The following is a 20839-nucleotide window of genomic DNA, read 5'->3' as shown; positions in this document are numbered from 1 at the left end:
CATTCCTCTTTAATGAAGATCTTGGTGCAGCTGAAATGGGATGATTCCATTCTACTACATCTAAAGAAACTTACCACAGTTAGCAGGACAGATTTGCTTCTTCTCAGTGAAATTATCTCATCTTTCTCAATGTTTATAAGAGAAGGATCTTTAAAAGTCTATATTATAAAGCAAAAAAAAATTGTCCCACAGCTGAAAACCAAAAAAAATCATCAAAATTGAAATGGAAACGTATTTCCCTCGATGATTACATTTTGGTGAATAAAGATAATAATTGGCCAGTGCTAATGATTTCTGGCACTGAAAATGATCCAGAATTCTACTTCAATCATAGGTGTGTAAAATTTAAAAATCAATCACATTTACTTGCTGTACGTCATTATACCAACAAATAGATTAACAAGAATATAGGTGTTAGCAACAATATTCCAGTTTGGAAGTGGTTGTGAAGACAAACAGGATTCTCCGACAAATGACCTCAGTGGGTAATTCGCAATTTATTGAAAACTGACCGACAGCACACGCCTTAGACTCCCCAGCCAAACAGACAACAGGTGCCCTGGACTCCCCAGCCAGCAAGGAGGCTGTGTCTAAACTCAGCTTCTCACAGATCTCTAGATAGTGGGTGGTGGCTTTCCCAGAACTCCCCTTTAAACAGCTGGCACCTGAGCTCAGGCTGCCAGGAGCTTAAGCCCAAAATGCTTATTCACTCCATTCCAGGCTGCTCTCAGGCTTACTGTATAAAAACGAAGGAGCCACAGAAAAGAGTCTCTTCTGGAACCCAGATCTTCAGTGTAACTAGATGCGTTCCAGCCTAAGCATTTCTTTTTTGCAGGAAGCCAAGAGAACAGTCTCATGCAGCCACTGGCTCTTCTGCTTGTTAATTCCAATCTGTCTCAAATAATGCTGTTCACCCAGAGTCTTTGCATAACGACGAGGAAACAGAGACACAAGGGTACAACACCGTCATCATCTATCCACTCAGTCAGCATAGTCACAGTGGATGGCATCTACCTCCTTATTACAGAGAAACCAATATACACAGACAACAGCTATACGGTTAGCCTTCTTTAAACTGTATTTGCCACCCCTTTTATGCCCCAAGATAGTAGTTCCTGCAAAATTGTTAACTAAAGTGTTTCTCTAATGGGGGAGTAAGTGAACACTCTTATACAATGGCTTTCAATAATTAAAAGGAAACAAATTTAGTACAAGGGCGCTTTGGTAAAAAGACATAGGAAATGGATTCTGGTATTTGCCTGCAATAAATTATAAATTGGCAGGGAACAGACATTTTATGTTCATTCAAAATAAGCATAACGAGGAATTGCTTTTTAAGTGAAGACCAAGATAATCTAGTACTTTCACATTATCAACACATCTTTCATTTTCCCACATACAATCTGCCCCCTGCTGCACACCACAAATTTACATGCGAAAAATATAATAAAAGGTCAAAATAATGCCAATCTGAATGATCATGTCTGTTCTTGTGTATGTAAAAGACTAATTTCCAAAAGAGGAATAAAGAGAAAAAATACACAAAATTAATAAGCTCCTGGGGTTCAGCCATGAAATATTATTAAGATTAGAAGAAGGGTGAAGCCATGGTCAAGTTCTTGATGAAAAGCCCTGTTTGCCTATAAACAGATGTGAATCATAACATCTCCATGGTGATGAGCAGGCAGATGCCCACTGGTGTTTTCATGTCTACATTTAAGAGATGAGAATTTCAATGATTTATTTATTCCAACTTTTGGGGGTTGGGGCAAACTCAGATTTTTATCTAGCATGAAACTCCTATGGCCTCTCTGAACAAGGCAGCCTGACTTTTTGTTGGATTGGTGCTGAAAGGCTCTTTTATTTCTCTATAGCAAATGGTTCCCTGGTCTTTCGGTTTACCAGAGAAGTGAGAATATGACCCTAAAACAGCTTAAAAGTTACCTTGTTGTGCCTAGTGTTTCAACATGCTCTATTTCTTGGACCACTGATTTTATTTCATATTAACAACTGTTACTTTTCTTCATTTATTAGTATTCAGTCAGGCATAAGACAATTGCTATTTGACAATCTTTTAAATTTATTTTATTCTTTGTGGAAAAGTAAATGCAACCAGGAATATTAGCATTGACATAAATCCAAATAACACCAGGTGACAAGCCAGTTAAACTGTTCCAAAGGATACTAAAACAAAACCTCAAAACTCTAGCATGGCACATATGGTTCTGAATATTCTCCTATTTAAGATACATCATCAAGATTATGCTGGTGGTCATGAGGAACATTGGAGTTACTCTCTTAAGGTTAAAGACATGAGAATCTGTGAGCAAGAATAGAGCTGATTTTAACTCTACAAGGGCTGAAGCCACGCTATCCTTCACTTGAAGAAGCCCTGCCTTCTCTTTTCTCCTCTGTTTTCCATTTGCAGCCATAATGACCATAGTCAGACACTTCAGAAATGTATAAGACTTTGTTAAGGGGAATGTGGAGATGGAAATTTTCATGCAATGCTCATAAAGTATAAACTGGCACAATTTTTCTGGGAAGCAATTTGGCAACATAAAACAGCTTTAAACATGATCAAATTATTTTTCCTAGTATTCCTCTGCTAGAAATTTATCCTAAAGAAATAGTTATAAAAGAAAAAAAAAACATCTTGATTGTCTATTAGAATGATTAAATAAATTTACATTAACAAGATGAAATCATATTATTATTAATATCTTTGAGGATCTATTCACAGTATAAGTGGAAAAACATGAATAAAATTGTATGTACAGTATGTCCTCAATATATTTACATGCACACAAATACACACAAACAGATACATTAAACAAAACACTGGGAAGAAATATGCCAGAGTAGGTAAAGTGATTATATGGTTATTTCAGGGTAAAAGAGGAGAAAAATTTTTATTTCTACTTTTCTGTATTTTCCATTTGTTTATATTGAGCATGTTCCTCAATTTTTCCAGATATGCATTTATAATTGTAATAGTAACAAATATTCTATAAACTTCAAAAAGCATAGAAATGTATGAAATGAAAAAACGTCTCCCCACTCATTCCCCTGATCTCTGCTTACTAGCAAAAAGATTACACTTTATAATTCCAGACTATTTACATGTGTGTATATATATATGTACACACACACACATATACACAGATATACACATATACATTTATATAATAATTTTACAAAAATATAACACTGATCATATTGCTCTGCAATTTATTTCATATTAACCAAAATACCTTCTGGATTATACCACAGTTTATTTATCCATTCATCTACTGAGGAATATCTTGGTTGCTTCCAGGTTTTAGCAATAATGAATAAAACTGCTATGAACTTCTGTGAACAAATTTTCTTATGAAATAAATATTCATCTCATTTGGGTAAACATCAAGGATTACAATTACTGGATTATATGGTAACACTGTTCAGTTTTGTAGGAAACTGTCAAACTGCCTTCCAAAGTGCCCGTGGCATTTTGCATGTCCACTAGCAGTGAGTGAGATTCCCAGTTCTCCACATCTTCACCAGCATTTGATGTTGTAAGCATTTTTAATTTTGGCCATCCTATGTAAAATAATCCTTCATTGTTGTTTCATGTTGCATACCTAATAGCACATAATGTTGAATATCTTTTGATATTTGCTATTTTTTGTCTCTATATCTCCTTTGGTGAAGTGTCCATTTTTTTTCTTATTTCTTTCTCATCCCCATTCCCACATCTGAAAAATTCTGATGTCATGTGATAGTTTCCTTTTGATGATTACTCACATATAAATGAGGTAAGTTCTTAGTGGCCTATTTAAGTCAGGTTTATATAGGGATGTGACTGTGGTTCTATTACATACAAAAATTATTTTTCTTTGATAAAAGAAAAATGAGTGAATATTTTCAGCTGTTAGTTCTCTCAGTGAACTGAGAATGCCCTGCAGAATTACTTTTAATGCAGTAAGTTCTTCTCTCATGGTCTCACAAACTGCTTCCTCCAAAATGACTCTTCTTTATAAATACCTGTTTTGTCACACCATCATATTTTTTAGATTTTCTACCAAAAAAAATCCAGGGAGGCACAGTGAACCAACATGTGCACTGTATCAAATGAATTGTTCTTCTCCTCAGGCTGTGCCACTGGAAGGAGAATTGTGCTCTGCCAGCTTTCTCTGAGATCTGCAGCTGCATGCATGTTTCGCTTCTTTCCCCCTTCCCTTTTGCCTATTACAACTTTGGGCAGGCTTCCCTTCTATTTTGTAGTTCTGAGTTTCAAAAGTCTGTTAGTTTAATCAAAAATGGAGTTAGTATGTCTGAGTCTTGTACCTCTGTTACATTTGGGTGATTCCTAGGAGATGAGAAAAATGTCTAATGTTATCCAGTCATTTTAAACCTAGAACCTAATTGCTTCTCAGCCTTCGGGCTAGGATCAAGTGTAATATCTGTTCTTACCAGTGTGAAACCAGACCTGAGGAGTGGCTTTTCAAAACTTCTGTAGCCACTTGTATTTCTTTTATTGTTAATTAGTTAATTATCAATTCATGCCCTTTTTTAACCTTTTGGGGCATTCCTTTAGTAATCAGCAAAACAAATTGAAAATTAACAAAATGTTTTCCCAAAGGAGGGTGGCAGTGACCACGATATGAGTAGTAGTCAGAGCTGCTAGGAAGAGGCAGCCTTGAGTCCAGTGGGACTGTCTCTGACTCTTCCTACTGGAGTCCATCACCCAAGAGGTCTTATTTTCTAAGAACTCACTGGGATCACTGTTGGGCCTGTCTCATCATCTTGTTATTTTTGGCACGACTACTAGAAGGATATTGAAAGACTGAAAAATAGGAAGGATTAACCTTTCCTGACTGATGTGAAAAATTCTTTTATATCTGTTTTCTTCTCTTCTTTGCTCACTTCCCATCATCAACAGAACTGGCTAGGGCCATTTGCTTTGTCATAAGAATTTTGAGAAGATAATTGAATAATTTTTTTAATATGGAATGAGTTTAAGTTTAGATACACCTAGGGCTCCAGTTTATCTCTTTCTTCTTTCATTATTTAGCATATAGAAAAGGCAAAGCAAGGCAAGTCAAAATAAAACTTGGCTCTAATTCATATGTGCACAGATATCAACAAGCTGATGTGTATATGAAATGATACCACCTTTTTTTTTACATATAACTTCCAAGTCATTTGGGCTAAAAATAAATCTACTGAAAAAACTGGGGGAAGATTGGTGAAAGGAAGCTTCTCCAGAGTGCAGCTACCACCAAGTGAGACAGAACCAGAGCTATATCCGCGTCTCCAAGCGAGGTACCAGTTTTGTTTAAAAGGGATTGGTTGAACGGTGGGATTATCCCCCAAAAAAGACAGCAAAAGCAGCCCAGAGGTTTCCAGCCGAGGAAAGACGGGGCACTGACCCACCTGGAAAGTGTATCAGGCACGAAGGATCTCGGGCATTGCCTCCTTGGTTCTCTGAATCAAATACAGCAATTCACTTCATGACTAGGGCAGCACACAGACCAGGAAAATGCCGCCTTGCTGAGAACCACCCAGAGTCACAGACCAGGGTGACAGCCCAGGCCGGCAGCCCCAGCCAGACCGGTGACTTGTCAGCATAGACCAAGACAGAGATTTGGACTAATAGCAAGAAAGCTTGCAAAAAGGAACTGCCCATGCCACAGAAGGGAGAGTTGAAAGTGGGGAGGGGGATACAACCAGACAGGCCCCTCCCGCACAAGATCCAGCAAGTGGAGTCCCTCTCCCAAGAAAGTTTCACAGTTAACACCTCCTCCACCTGGAAACAAAGAGCTAGGCAGAGGGAAACAGCCCGCCATTGGGAAGGCGGGGCTAATCCCACCAGTACAGAAACCAGGCAAAGAATAAACCACAGCCTGGCTGAGACCAAGGTAGCCCAGCAGCATCTCCAAAGGCAGACAACAGATAGACTGTCCCAAATGGGACACTGACACCTCGGTTTAAAAAATAAGCCTCATACAGGAGAAATAACACCACCTTTAACAGAAAGGATGTCCACTCAGAGAAGATGGGAAGAAACCAGCGCAAAGAGGATGAAAACATCAAAGTCCAGAACGCCTCTCCTCCCCAGAGATCACAATGACTCACCAGCATGGCAACAAAACAGGTCAGAAACTATTTGACAAGCTGACACAAGCAGGCTTCAGAAGATGGGTAATAACAAATTTCTCTGAGCTAAAAGAACATGTTTTAACCCAATACAAAGAAGCTAAGAACATTGAAAAAAGATTAGATGAAATACTAACTAGAATAACCAGCCTAGAGAAGAACATAAATGACTTGATGGAGCTGAAAAACACAGTAGGAGAACTTTGTGAAGCACACGTAAGTTTCAATAGCCAAATCGATCAAGCAGAAGAAAGGATATCAGAGATCGAAGATCAACTCAATGAAATAAAAAGAGAAGGTAAGAAAACAGAAAAAAGAGTGAAAAGAAATGAAGAAAGCCTCCAAGAAATATGGGATTATGTGAAAAGACCCAATCTACGCTTGATCGGTGTACCTGAGGAGGACGGGAAAAATGAATCCAAGCTGGAAAACACTCTTCAAAATATTATTCAGGAGAATTTCCCCAACCTAGCGAAGCAGGCCAACATTCAAACACAGGAAATACAAAGAACACCACAGGGATACTCTTCAAGAAGAGCAACCCCAAGTCACATAATCATCAGATTCACCAGGATTGAAATGAAGGAAAAAATACTAAGTGCAGCCAGAGAGAAAGCTCAGGTCACCCACAAAGGAAAGCCGATCAGACTCACAGTGGATCTCTCAGCAGAAACCCTGTAAGCCAGAAGAGAGTGGGGACCAATATTCAACATCCTTAAAGAAAAGAACTTTCAACCCAGAATCTCATATCCAGCCGAACTAAGCTTCATAAATGAAGGAAAAATAAAATCATTTACAGACAAGCAATTACTGAGAGATTTCATCACCACCAGACCTATCCTACAAGAACTCCTGAAGGAAACATTAAACACAGAAAAAAATGTCCAGTACCAGCCACTGCAAAAATGAACCAAATGGTAAAGACCAACAATGAAATGAGGAAACTGCATCGACCAATGGGTAAAACAAACAACCAGTAACAAAATGGCAGGATCAAATTCACACTTAACAATATTAATGTTAAATGTAAATGGCCTAAATGCCACAATCGAAAGACACTGACTGGTAAACTGGGTAAAAAGTCAAAACCTATCAATGTGCTGTATTCAGGAGACCAATCTTACAGGAAAAGACACACATAGACTCAAAATAAAGGGATGGAAGAAGATCTACCAAGCAAATGGAGAGCAAAAAAAAGCAGGGGTTGCAATTTTAGTCTCTGATAAAATCAACTTTAAACCAACAAAAATCAGAAGAGACAAAGAAGGACACTACATAATGTGAAAAGATCAATACAACAAGAAGAGCTAACTATGATGTGTGTGTGTATATATATATATACACACATATATGTATATATACATATATGTGTTCACACACACACACACACCCAATACAGGAGTGCCCAGATACATAAAGCAAGTTCTTTACGACCTACAAAGAGACTTAGACTCCCTCACAATAATAGTGGGAGATTTTAACATGTCACTGTCAACACTGGACAGATCAATGAGACAGAAAATCAACAGGGATATACAGGACTTGAACACAGAACTAGAAAAAGTGGACCTAATAGACATCTACAGAACTCTCCACCCCAAATCCACAGAATATACATTATTCTCAGCACCACATTGTACTCACTCTAAAATTGACCACATAATTGGAGGTAAATCACTCCTCAGCAAATGCAAAAAAAAAATAAAAATCATAACCAACAGTCTCTCAGACCACAGGGAGATCAAATTAGATCTCAGGATTAAGAAAATAACTCAAAACTGCACAACCTCATGGAAACTGAACAAGTGTTTCTCAAATGTTGACTGGATAAACAATGAAGGCAGGAATAAAGATGTTCTTCGAAACTAACAAGAACGAGGACATAACATACCAGAATCTCTGGGACACATTTAAAGCAGTGTCTAGAGGGAAATTTACAGCAATAAATGCCCACATGAGAAATGAGGAAAGATCTAAAATTGAACCCTATCATCAAAACTGAAAGAGCTAGAGGAGCTAGATCAAAAAAATCCCAAAACTAGCAGAAGACAAGAAATAACTAAGATTAGAGCAGAACTGAAGGAGATAGAGACACAAAAAGCCTTCAAAAAAATCAATAAATCCAGGAGCTGGTTTTTCAAAAAGATCAACAAAATTGACAGACCACTAGCCAGATTAATAAAAAAGAAAAGAGAGAAGAATCAAATAGATGCAATAAAAAAGGATAAAGGGGATATCACCACAGATTCCACAGAAATACAAACTACCATCAGAGATTACTACAGACAACTCTGTGAACATAAACCAGTAAACTGGGAAGAAATGCATAAATTCCTGGAAACTTGCACCCTCCCAAGCCTAAGCCAGGAAGAAGTTGAAACCCTGAAAAGAACAGTAACAAGGGCTGAAGTTGAGGCAGCAATTAATAGCCTACAAACCAAAAAAAGTCCAGGTCCAGATGGGTTCACAGCCGAATTCTACCAGACGTAGAAAGAGGAGCTGGTACCAATCATTCTGAAACTATTCCAAACAATACAAAAAGAGGGAATCCTCCCCAACTCATTTTATAAAACCAATATCATGCTGATACCAAAACCCGGTAGAAACTCAACAATAAAAGAAAACTTCAGGCCAATATCCATGACAAATAGAGATGCAAAAATCTTCAATAAAATACTGGTAAACCAATTGCAATAGCACATCAAAATGCTTATCTATCATGATCAAGTAGGCTTCATCCCGGGGATGCAAGACTGGTTCAACATACACAAGTCCATAAACATAACCCACCACATAAATAGAACCAAAGACAAAAACCACATAATTATCTCAATAGATGCAGAGAAGGCCTTCAACAAAATTCAACAGCCCTTTATGCTAAAAACTCTCAATAAACTAGGTATTGATAAAACCTACCATAAAATAATAAAAGCTATTTACAACAAACCCACTGCCAATATCATACTGAATGGGCAAAAACTGGAAGCATTCCCTTTGAAATCTGGCACTAGACAAGGATGCCCTCTCTCTCTACTTTTATTCAATATAGTATTGGTTTGGCCAGAGCAATAAGGCAAGAAAAAGAAAGAATATTCAGTTAGGAAAGGAGGAAGTCAAATTGTCTCTATTCGAAAATGACATGATTGTGTATTTAGAAGACCCCATCGCCTCAGCCCAAACTCTCCTTAAGCTGATAAGTAACTTCAGCAAAGTCTTAGGATCCAAAATCAATGTGCAGAAATCACAAACATTCCTATACACCAATAAAAGACTTAAAGAGAGCCAAATCAAGAGCAAACTCCCATTCACAATTGCTATAAAGAGAATAAAATACCTAGGAGTACAACTAACAAAGGATGTAAAGGACCTCTTCAAGGAGAACTACAAACCACTACTCAAGGAAATAAGAGAAGACACAAACAGATGGGAAAACATTCCATGCTCAAGGTTAGGAAGAATCAATATTGTGAAAATGGCCATACTGTCAAAAGTAATTTACAGATTTAATGCTATCCTCATCAAGCTACCAACGACTTTCTTCACAGAACTGGAAAAAAACACTTCAAACTTCATATGGAACCAAAAAGAACTTACATAGACAAGACAATCCTAGGCAAAAAGAACAAAGCTGGAGGCATCACACTGCCAGACTTCAAGCTATACTACAAGGCAACAGTAATCAAAACAGTATGGTACTGGTATTAAAACAGAGACATGGACAAATGGAAAAGAACAGAGGCCTCCAGAGTAACACCACACATCTACAACCATCTGATCTTTGATGAACCTGACAAAAATGAGCAATGGGGAAAGGATCCCTTGTTTAATAAATGGTGTTGGGAAAATTGGCCAGCCATGTGCAGAAAGCTGAAACTGGACCCCTTCCTTACACTTAAATTAACTCCAGATGGAGTAAGGACTTAAACATAAGACCTAACGCCATAAAAACCCTAGAAGAAAACCTAGGCAAAACCATTCAGGTCATAGGCATAGGCAAGGACTTCATGACTAAAACACCAAAAGCAATGGCAACAAAAGCCAAAATAGATAAATGAGATCTAATTAAACTTCAGAACTGTGCAGCAAAAGAAATAATCATTAAAGTGAACTGGCAATCAACAGAATGGGAAAAAATTTTTGCCATCTACCCCTGTGACAAAGGGCTAACATCCAGAATCTACAAAGAACCGAAACAGATTTACAAGAAAAAAACAAACCCATTCAAAAGTGGGCAAAGGATATGAACAGACATTTTTCACAAGAACACATATACGAAGCCAACAAACATATGAAAAAATGCTCAACATCACTGGTCATTAGAGAAACGCAAATCAAAACCACATTGAGATACCATCTCACACCAGTTAGAATGGTGATCAGTAAAAAAATCTGGAGACAACAGATGCTTGAGAGAATGTGGCAAAATAGGAACACTTTTACACTGTTGGTGGGAGTGGAAATTAGTTCAATCATTGTGGAAGACAGTGTGGCGATTCCTCAAAGATCTAGAAATAGAAATTCCATTTGACCCAGCAATCCCATTACTGGGTATATACCCAAAGGACTATAAATCATTCTATTATAAAGACACATGCACACTCATGTTCAACACGGCACTGTTTACAGTAGCAAAGACGGGCCTGGAACCATCCCAAATGTCCATCAATGATAGACTGGACAAAGAAAATGTGGCACATATACACCAGGGAATACTATGCAGCCATAAAAAACAATGAGTTTGTGTCCTTTGTAGAGACATGGATGAACCTGGAAACCATCATTCTGAGCAAACTGATGCAAAAACAGAAAATCAAACACTGCATGTTCTCACTCATAGGCGGATGTTGAACAATGAAAACACATGGACACAAAGAGGGGAGCATCACACACTGGGGTCCATTGAGGTAGGCTACGGAGGGGACAGTGGGAAGGGAGGGTTGGGGAGGGATAACATGGGGACAAATGTCAGATATAGGTGATGGGGTGATGGTGGCAACAAACAACCGTGCCATGAATGTACCTATGCAACAATTTTGCATGATCTGCACATGTACCCCAGATTCTAAAGTACAATAAAAATAAATAAATACATACATACATCTGCCACTGACCCCAAGCAGGAAGTGAGACACATGAAAAACTGCTTTGTATCTCTACATGGGTCCATTCTTCAAGCAAACATGGAATTGGATGCAACTTTCCTCTGGATCAGTGTAAATTAGGGATATCATTTAAATATTGTGGATTATCTAAAACTCTCTGACTATATAACCTCAAATAGATTACAGTAAGACAGGACTGGTTACAGGACTGTTATTTTTCACTACTATGAAAACATCATCAATCACGGAAGCATTTCTGCTCAAACAGAAAAGTCCAATATTACCATTTTATTATTTAGAGATCTTGAAAATGGTTTGTAGACAACATTATCAATCACCTCTAGACAGTGAGAGGAGAATGGGGGAAGAAGAATCAGAGTTAGGATTCTCAAAAGCTTATAACAGATAGATTAATAACACTACTTCCCTCCTAGAATGTTTGCTCTAAATACCAGTGCCTTGTTTACATATGATTAACACACACCAGAGGCATTCTATAACCTAAACTGATCCAAATCCCACCTGCTTGACTAACAGTGCTAGTCATTAACTGATTTCACAGTAGCTAGATTTTTCTTTTGTAATTTCACATTTGGTTTGGCAAAAATTGAAAAGATGTAAGAATGAAAAGCAGAGAAAAATACTCCCAAATGACATAAAAATGCATTTAGAAGTTGCTTGGCTTATTCAAGGTAAAAAGCCTTGGAAAAATTAGCTGTGGTATCATGGAAAACACTCGGAAAATATTTTTGAAATTTTGGTCACTCTTTGTTCTTCATGAAGAAAATAAATCATGGTATCAATATAGCAGAAAACACAAGGGAATTTTCAATGAAATGTTTTCTTTTTCACTGATGCAATATTTGAAATGGGAGCACAGGGCATATTTCTAAGCAAAGTAGTTTTCAGCAAGCATAGCCCTTTTCAGTAAATCACCTGTGGTCTTACAAATAATTGTAGACACAAAATTAAAAGACATGAAGTCAACATCTGAATTGTGGTCTTTGTGGCTGATTAAATTATGTATCAGTCCTCACATGCTCTTTATTGACATTTAAAGCCTTCTAATGAGTGTGCTTTAACATTGCTTAGGTGCTGTTAGGACATCACCATACTTTGTGAGGTAATGACCTCTTTATCACCTCAGCAGAAAGGTCTGCATTCATTTATGATATTGGAAAACTGGTACTTGATCCTGGAGGAAACTAAGCTAGGAATGAGAGCTGTGTTGTTCTGTGGAGGGAGCTTAGCCTGTTCTTCCTCTTTTCCAACAATAACACTTGTGTCCAGGAAAGAGGTAAAGGACTTTGTTAGAATCACATGGATTCCAGATCAGACCAAAGTCCACAACACTTCCTTTCCCCACCCAGGGGCTGCCTGGTCACATTACCTAATTTTTTTTAAGCTCTCTCCTCTTTTACTTGGTAGCATGGGAAAATTGTTCTGGTTATAACAGCTAGAAAAAGCAACCCACTGCTATGTGATAGAATTTTGATCAAGCAGAGGCTTGAGGCGGGACATGGCAGTGATTTCTATTTAAATGTAAAATGACCTGTTTGCTGTGTTTCATGAATGCCCACCTTCTGGCATAAGCATTTTCCATATGAGGTTCCCCTTGGTCTGCTGAGCTTGTAGGACAGTTAACCTCCACGGGATTGAGTTCCAGAATTAGATATTCTGCTTTCAGGGAGTGGCCCTCGGGGATAAAACTCATGCAGCAGGAGTCAAACAAACCCTGGACACAGAAGCAACAAAACTAAGAGCACATAAGAAAATATTATTTATAAATCAAGCAAAATTCCTACTGGTCATGCTACAATATCTAATATATCAAAATAGAATATAACAAAATGTGCTGGTGCTTCAAGATGACTTATCATGACAGCATGAAGAGATATCTTACACCTTTCCGTGAGTTGTTTTCATTACCCCTTCTCTGATGTTCACCAGTACCTGGCAAATCATTTCAAAGTATGGAAAATGAAATCAAGGAATATTCAAACTGGCTATTTCAGCTATGACAGTGAGTTAAAACCAAGGCATATAATTTTCTTGGTTTTAAATTGTCCTTAGTATTTCAGCTCTATTTCTTAGATGATAGTCTGTGCAATTGGTATTTGTCAAAACAGACAGAAACCCTTGCTTTCACTGTTTCTTTTCCTGTGGGTTTAGTTAGCAGTGTTGATATTGTCCAGGGACTCCTAGAAACACTTGTGTTGCTTTGATGCACAGATGCTGTTCATCTTCATAGCAGCTGCATTTTGTCTTCATGGAGGTTAGTGGCATGCATGGGAAAAGAGGAGAACTAGACACATGCACTGCAGAATATAAGGATCACTATGTTTAAAATCTCTCAATTCTGTGAAAGAACAGCACAAACAAACTAACCCAAGTGCAGCACCATAGCACATGTAGGCATTCAGTTCCTCTAGATCTAAGGTGAAGCTGGGTATTCACATGGTATTGTTGGGCATTACAAAGAGAGGGTAGAATTCAGAGTCACACTGACCTGGGATGCATTCTAGTTTGTGGCTGGAGCTACAACCAATAAACTCTTTGGGTCTCAGTTCCTCAATTCTTACAAAAATTTAACATCATTTACTTTTTATTTTCTTCATTTATGCAAAAGCATTTATTAAGCATCTGCTGTGTACATTTAGGCACTGCTTTAAGTGCTGGAGGTATAACAATGAAGAAAATAGTTAAAACTTCTTGCCCTTGTGGAGCTTACATGGACAGAGAGAATCTTATCTATTACTGTAGAAAAACTGTATTCACTTGTAACAACAACAAAAATGGATTTTCCCCATAACAAAAACTGAAGTAAAATGCTATTTTGAAATCTTCTTAAAGTAACATCAGATATTAGTATGCACCCATCATGTATAGCCTCAATATGTTTGACTTTGTCTTGCTATGTAGATGAGCTCAGCCAGAGTACTTCTCAGAGAGATTACCATGTGGATACAAACAAGAGCAGAGAAAGCATCAAGCAGTTACAGTGGTCCCTTGCTGGGTATTTAGGGAAGCCAATTATTTGAGAGAGAAACAAGCCGAGAAAAGACTTTTGGGATTAGGTGAAAAGTATACCCCTCCAGGGAGCAAGAAGCCATTCCATGCCCAGGCTGTGGATCCCTCCACCACAGGGTATCATTGTCCACAGGCCTTTACTTTATGTCTTGATTTTTCCAACCTCTCTTTAAAGCTTATTCTTATTTTCCAGAGCTCACAAACCATGCCCAGTGGAATACTGGCTGTGAAATGGATGAATGTTTATCTCTGTTAGATTAGCCAGGCTGTTTCTCTTAATACATTTTCCTGACATGATTCTGAGATGAAGTAACATCACACTGCTTTCTTGACCACTGAGTCACACAGAAATGAAATTAGCCTGAAAAGATTTACTTTTCATAAGGCTGTTTAAGTTACTACTAGAATTTTTCCTAGAGTCTTTTCTAGTTCCACAGTACATACATACAAGTTATCTTTTCCTTTTCAAAGATGAATTTTCTGGTTACATCCCACTGTAAATCCCCTTTGGAAGTAGATAGGATGTATAAATAAATAATATGAGAAATTATTGTTACTTTTGCCTAGATTTCAGCATTTATATAAATTCTGATAATAATGAAGTGATTCTATACTATGTTATCTGTGAATCTCATTTTTTCCTAAGATGTGACATGCCATGAGACTTTGCTGATGTCAATGGATATTAGACAGCCTATGTTCTTTCTCAATCACTTATTCTCCTACCTTATCATGTCTGTTTTATTTTCTTGCCCCAAGAAATGTTCTTTCTGAGACTCTGAGGACTTAATAGCTCCAGAAGGGCAAGGATCTCCTAATTATTTTTCTGTTTCATTCACTGCTTTATATCCAGAGCCTAAAACAATGTCCAGTATACAATAAACACTCAGTATTTATTGAGTGTTGAATAAGTTTAGGTTTTTAAATTAAATGATGATCGCCTATATATCTAGCCACCAGTGTGTGCTAAATACTCTTTTAAACACTTTACATGTATTCACTTATTTAATCCCTAAAATAACCTGCACGGGCAGAGAGAGAATATAAATTCATCCAAGTTTATTGGCAGAAGCATTTGAACTCAGGCAGTGTGTACCTGAGTCATTAACCACTGCCCTATTACCAGCTCTCTAGGCTAGCATAGATGGTAGAGGAAAAACAATGTTTTCCTTGATTTTTAATGTTAATTTTTAATTTTATATTTCTTTTATTAATGTAAATATATATTCATTTATGCACTGACTATATATTACAAATTTGCGGTTCAAAGAGACATAAAATGAAAAGTCTCTCCTCACTTCTGTTCTGAGCCAACCACTTCACCTTCCTAGAGGCAGCCAACGCCTTGTTCAGGTCTAATTCTGGCTCTGCGCTCTCCAGACACGTAACTTTAGGCAGAATACTTAGTCTTTCTGTGCCTTGGTTCTCTGGCCTAAAAAAAAATGGGGATAATAAAATACCTCCCACATAGAGCTTTTATGAGAATTAAATGAATAAATATTTGTAAAATGCTTATAATAGTACCTGTCACAAAATAGGTGCCAATAAATATTTGCCATTACTAATACTGTGCTAATACCTTTCAGATAGTTTACTCACATATAATATATATGCACACACACACGCGCACACACACACACGCACACACACACACATGCACACACGCACACGCTCCTTTACCTCTTCCTCAACCATTTTTTTTTTTTACAAATACAATTATGCACCTGGCTTTTCTCACATTTTAATTAAAAAATAAGTCTGCAAATACATTTTCTTCTGATAATCCACTATCAGCCTTTCTGATGTGTGTCTTCTTGGCCTGAAGAAGGGTAACTATGGTTTCCTGCTACTTGATTATTTCTCATTATTGTGATAGATATTGAGGGGGAATAGCCAAAGGCAACATGGGATAGGTAGGAATTAACAAAGTCAGTTATGGAAAATGTGTGTTGGTAGAGATCGGGACCTTTTAAAGTTGGTTTTGGTCTCTGATAGAGGTGGTTGTGGCAGCACCAAGAATTTCTGTATTAGGAAGTTGGGTAGTTGCACTGATCTGACAAGAAAGCGGAGCTAGGGGATTTGCCTTAGAGTTGCATTTGCATAGAAAACATACTATTTTCACCTAATTTGAACACATATATGGAGTGGGGTGTTTACTGATGGAAGCTGCAAAGGAGAGGCATTATGCCTGCACCCCGCCCCTTTCCAGCAAAGCATTCCTTGACCCTACCCCTGCCTCATGGCACTGTTGCTCTTGTCTCTACCATTTGGAAAAACAAAACAAAGCGAAAAAGAAAAAAATCACACAGAGAAACATAAGACCCATTTTCCTGGTAGGAAGGAGTTTCTGTAGAAGAGGAGTTGCAGCTTTGGCCCAGTTGGGAGGACGTGACAACCCCAAGAAGAGAGCTACTTCCCCAAGAGAGGGAATAGGAGAAGGAGGGGTTTGTTTTAATTCATTTTCATAGATAGGGTAGTTTATTCTACAACAGGTGAAGGAAGGTCTTCAAGGGAGTGGGAGGGCCCGCTGGCTGTTAGCCAAATCCTCTCTCAGCTGCTCTCTGTGGTTTGGGAACTCAGGATTACAGAGGCATTCTGTTTCAGGGAACAAAAAGATTTGAGCTGCCAGCAGAGAGCACCACACACATTAGAATTGTGAGGACTGCCACCTCCTTCCAGAACAGGACTGAGGGTGGTGGTGAATGGGAATAGAAGCCCACATTCACCGATGCATTTGCATTCTCCCAAGTCCTGTCTTGGTCTTAGGAAAGGAAGTAAAGTTTCAAGGACAATTCAGAACCGCTTTTTGTCTCTGGGCTCAAGTTAGAGAAACTTACAATCCACAAAGATTTTAAGGCAGGACAATTTGTCTTTCCAACCCAGTTTGAATGGCTTTTGGGTCACAAGTTAGCCAAGAATTCAGGGAATCTTTGCAATTACGCACTGATTCTCTGGTAAGGAAGCTCCAGAGAGACTGTGCTGTGTGATGTCCCACGTCAGTAACCTGGAAGCCACAGAGTAACCCCAGACCCCTGACTCCCAGTCCCTTAGTCCTCTGAGAAGCTTCTCTGTCAAAGAACAGTCATCCCAAATTCAGCCTTGTTGATGTTTTTTCAGACTCAGCACTGAAAGGCTTAAAGGGCAACAGGAAGCTCCCAGGGAAGGGCAGTTTCACCTTCAGGGGCTGCTGCTTCACTGGCTCTGTGCACAGGACTTTCTGCACATGGAATGTGGACACTACATGTTTCTGAGCTGCTGCAGCTGCTCTGCATAAACGGGCTCCCCCACTCCCGGGGAATCGAAACTACACAGTTTCACTCTGTCCTGTTGTGTTGTCAGCTGGCTTTCAGCATTCCCTTGTCCCCACAGAAACCTCAACACGGATCCCTTGCATGGATGGGTGTTGTACAAAGGGAGCTTTCATTCCTGCTTTGGCACCTGCAACCCTGGGCTAACAGTACCATAGAGCGGAGAAAGCATTTACCAAAGAGTGTGGTGCCATGATCCCGCCCGGGCAGCAGTTGAACAGAGGCGAGTAGCAGGGCTATGTGTGCTTGCAGGGAAGGAGATGAGATGAATCATGGGAGAAGCATTCCCGCTGCTACCCTGAGTACTCAGAATATCAAGTACATGTGTACTGTGTCAGGCAAAATGATACCCACTGTTTACCCCTAACATGTTCTGGGCTTCCAGGGGAAAGCAGACCACAGAACCAAATGTACCACCCAGGGTTTCAGTTACAAGCCACAGAATCCATTCTTAATCAGAAGGCTGGTTCTAGGGCGAGGTTTTGAGGTCTCCATTCTGTCTTTATCTGTTACTAGCTGTAGGACCTATCTGCCAATTATTTGACCACTCTGGGTTCAGACTTGCATTTGTCAGATGAGGGCAGAAACAGTGGTCATCGTCTGTAGGAATGAAAGCATTGAATATATGTGAACTAACTGGAGGAGGGCCTGACTCACATTAAGCATTATGTTAACCATCATCACCATCACCATGATCATCATCATCATCATCATCATCATCATCATCAATTTATCCTCAATCAGAAGGCCATGGAAGCAGGTTCAGAAAATGGCTAGGCATCAAGGGAGGATGAGCAGTAGGGTTAATAACAAAGTTTAAGCTGCAGAAACAGCCCGATTAGAATGCTGCCGCCGCCACACCGCTAGACACCACTGCCATCTCAGCTAGTCACCTCTTTGGTCACCACCGAACACTGCTATAGTGAAATCAATTATCAATTCAGCTTTTCTCTACTTGCTCTAAATTCAAAATCTTATATTAAAGCAAATAATTGCCAAAGCCCAGCTGACCTGTCCGAGATCAGGATTGGGCAGAAATGGCATCTCATCCATTCTGTTTTCCATACTGGGAAGTTGTGTTCTGTCTCCTATAAAGGCTCACATAACAGGGGATTCTTCCATTGTAGGGCAGACAATACCAACAATCCCAAATTCGAAATTGGGAAACGTCCATACAAAATGAGAAGTGCGGTAATAGTATGAAGCTAGGACAATGGTCACTACTTAGGGAGGTCAGGAGCTCTCTCCTAAGTCTGCTGTCTTCCAGAGCCTCCCTGTCCTAATGGAAGAACGCTTCATGCATTGAGTTGCACACGCTGGAATCCCAGATATCATCCCTGACACTTGTCTCTCCCTTTTCCCTCATAGCCAATCCATCATGCAACATCCTTTCAGTTTCACTGCCTCAAGTCACTTAAATCCACCTCTTTCCTTCTTTGTAATCCAAGCAACCACTATTACTCAGTTAGACTGTTGCAATAACCTCATCACAGGTCTCCCTGCCTTGTTTCTGTCCTCTCTCTAGTCTGTTCTCCTACAACAACCACAGTGATCTTTTCGATGTGCAAATCTGAGGATTCATCATTATCCTTTCAGTTGAATGGTTTCATAAGTATCAGGTTACAGACACTCATTAACATGCTCACATGGTCTTGCCTGCTTTGGTTTCTACTCTAAATTCAAATGTCCTGTGCTCTCACTCACTACACACCAGACACAGCGCTCTTCTTCTGCCCCTACTCTACACATGCTCCCTCTTGCCACAAACCTTGCTCCACCTAGAACACTTTCCTCCCCTCTTTTCCTGTTTATCCCTATCAATATTTGGTGCTCAGATCAATTGTTACTTCTTCAGGTGAGCCTTCTCTGACCATGAAAAATCCTCTTCCTCCAGATTCTCAAAGCATCCTGAAACTGTTCTATACAAATATTCATCACAATTGTGGCATTTATCATATACCGATTATTTATATAACACATAAAAGCAAGGACAATGTCTGATCAGAGTCTAGTAACTCCCATTTATTGAGGGAATTAATGATATGGCTTCCTTTGGAGGTTAAATTTATCATTGATTTTGTGGTCTGATTGAGTTTGTTGCATGGAGAAGAGGAGCAAAAGCATTTCAAGAGTAGAAACGGGATTTAGAATTCCCCAGATACACAAGGAAAGTGTAGAGTGGGTAGAGGTGAACAAGAGAGACACAGAAAGCAGCATATAAGACTAGTGAGGGGTGGCACCAATTGCAAAGGACCTTAAATGGGTGATAAGGTGTGGAGACGTACTTTTCTCTGTTTATAGAGATAATCTGTATGTCTGAGCAGTGGAAAGTCATAATCAGAAATGCAGAATGAGAGTTGAGGCAAAGACGTATGTTTGTTATTTAAACTTTTAATATCAAGTTAGCAAATACGTCTACTTCCACAGCAAAGTTTTGGTCATTCATTACAGAATTAAAGGAGGTTTACGTTTCAAAATACCTAAAATAATGTTGAAATACCTGTTTCTCATAAGTGCAATCTTAACTATCAGATTTTTTATTCCCTGCCTCCAATAATTGTCCCCCAAATAACTGCTATTTATATTCCAGTGAACAGATGTCATGTGATCAGCTGGAAAAAATTAGTATAACATGATCAATCAATAGAATGCCTCTAATTTTGGCTCAATACAAGCGTTTCCTATTAGGTTGATGATAACAGCTGTGGTAAGATTTGGTTCGATCCAGTTCTTAAAATAAAACAACTCTTCTCAAAAGTGTTGGTCTCAGGGTCCCTTTACATGCTAAAAGATTGTTGAGAATTTCAAAGAACTTTTGTGTATGTGAGCTATGGTGGGGATTTTTACCATACCCAAAACTAAAGCTTAAATTTTAAAAATAGTATTTATTAATTTAAAATAATAAGCCCATTATATGTCAACAGAACTAATATATTTTGTGAAAATAGTTATATTTTCTAAAACAAAAAAATCTAATTAGAAGATAACTGGATTCTTGAATCAGTTTCTGTATTTAATCTGTTATGATCTGCTGTTTTGGTTGAAATGCATGAAAAAAAATTCCGCCTCTTACAGATACATAATTGGAAAGGGTAGCGGGGCTTTAACGCCTTTTTCAGACAATCATGACACTGCAACCTGACAAACGGTAGTTCTTGAGGATAAGTTGCAATATGGAATATGAAACCATGTCAGTGAAACTTTCATACTGTTACACTAAAACTCATTGGTCTGTTTTACACTGTGAACAGAGCTTCT

The 20839-nt window shown here is 38.6% G+C and overlaps 1 pseudogene; it reads left to right on the top strand.

The window, feature by feature from the left end:
* Nucleotides 1–4406: 4406 nt before the first annotated feature.
* Nucleotides 4407–4576, top strand: LOC118145176 (U2 spliceosomal RNA; annotated as a pseudogene).
* Nucleotides 4577–20839: the final 16263 nt, after the last annotated feature.

Source organism: Callithrix jacchus, chromosome 8, assembly GCF_049354715.1.
Source record: "Callithrix jacchus isolate 240 chromosome 8, calJac240_pri, whole genome shotgun sequence".
Classification (NCBI taxonomy): domain Eukaryota; kingdom Metazoa; phylum Chordata; class Mammalia; order Primates; family Cebidae; genus Callithrix; species Callithrix jacchus.
Note: the sequence above shows the minus strand (reverse complement) of the source record. Positions and strands in the feature narration are given on the sequence as shown.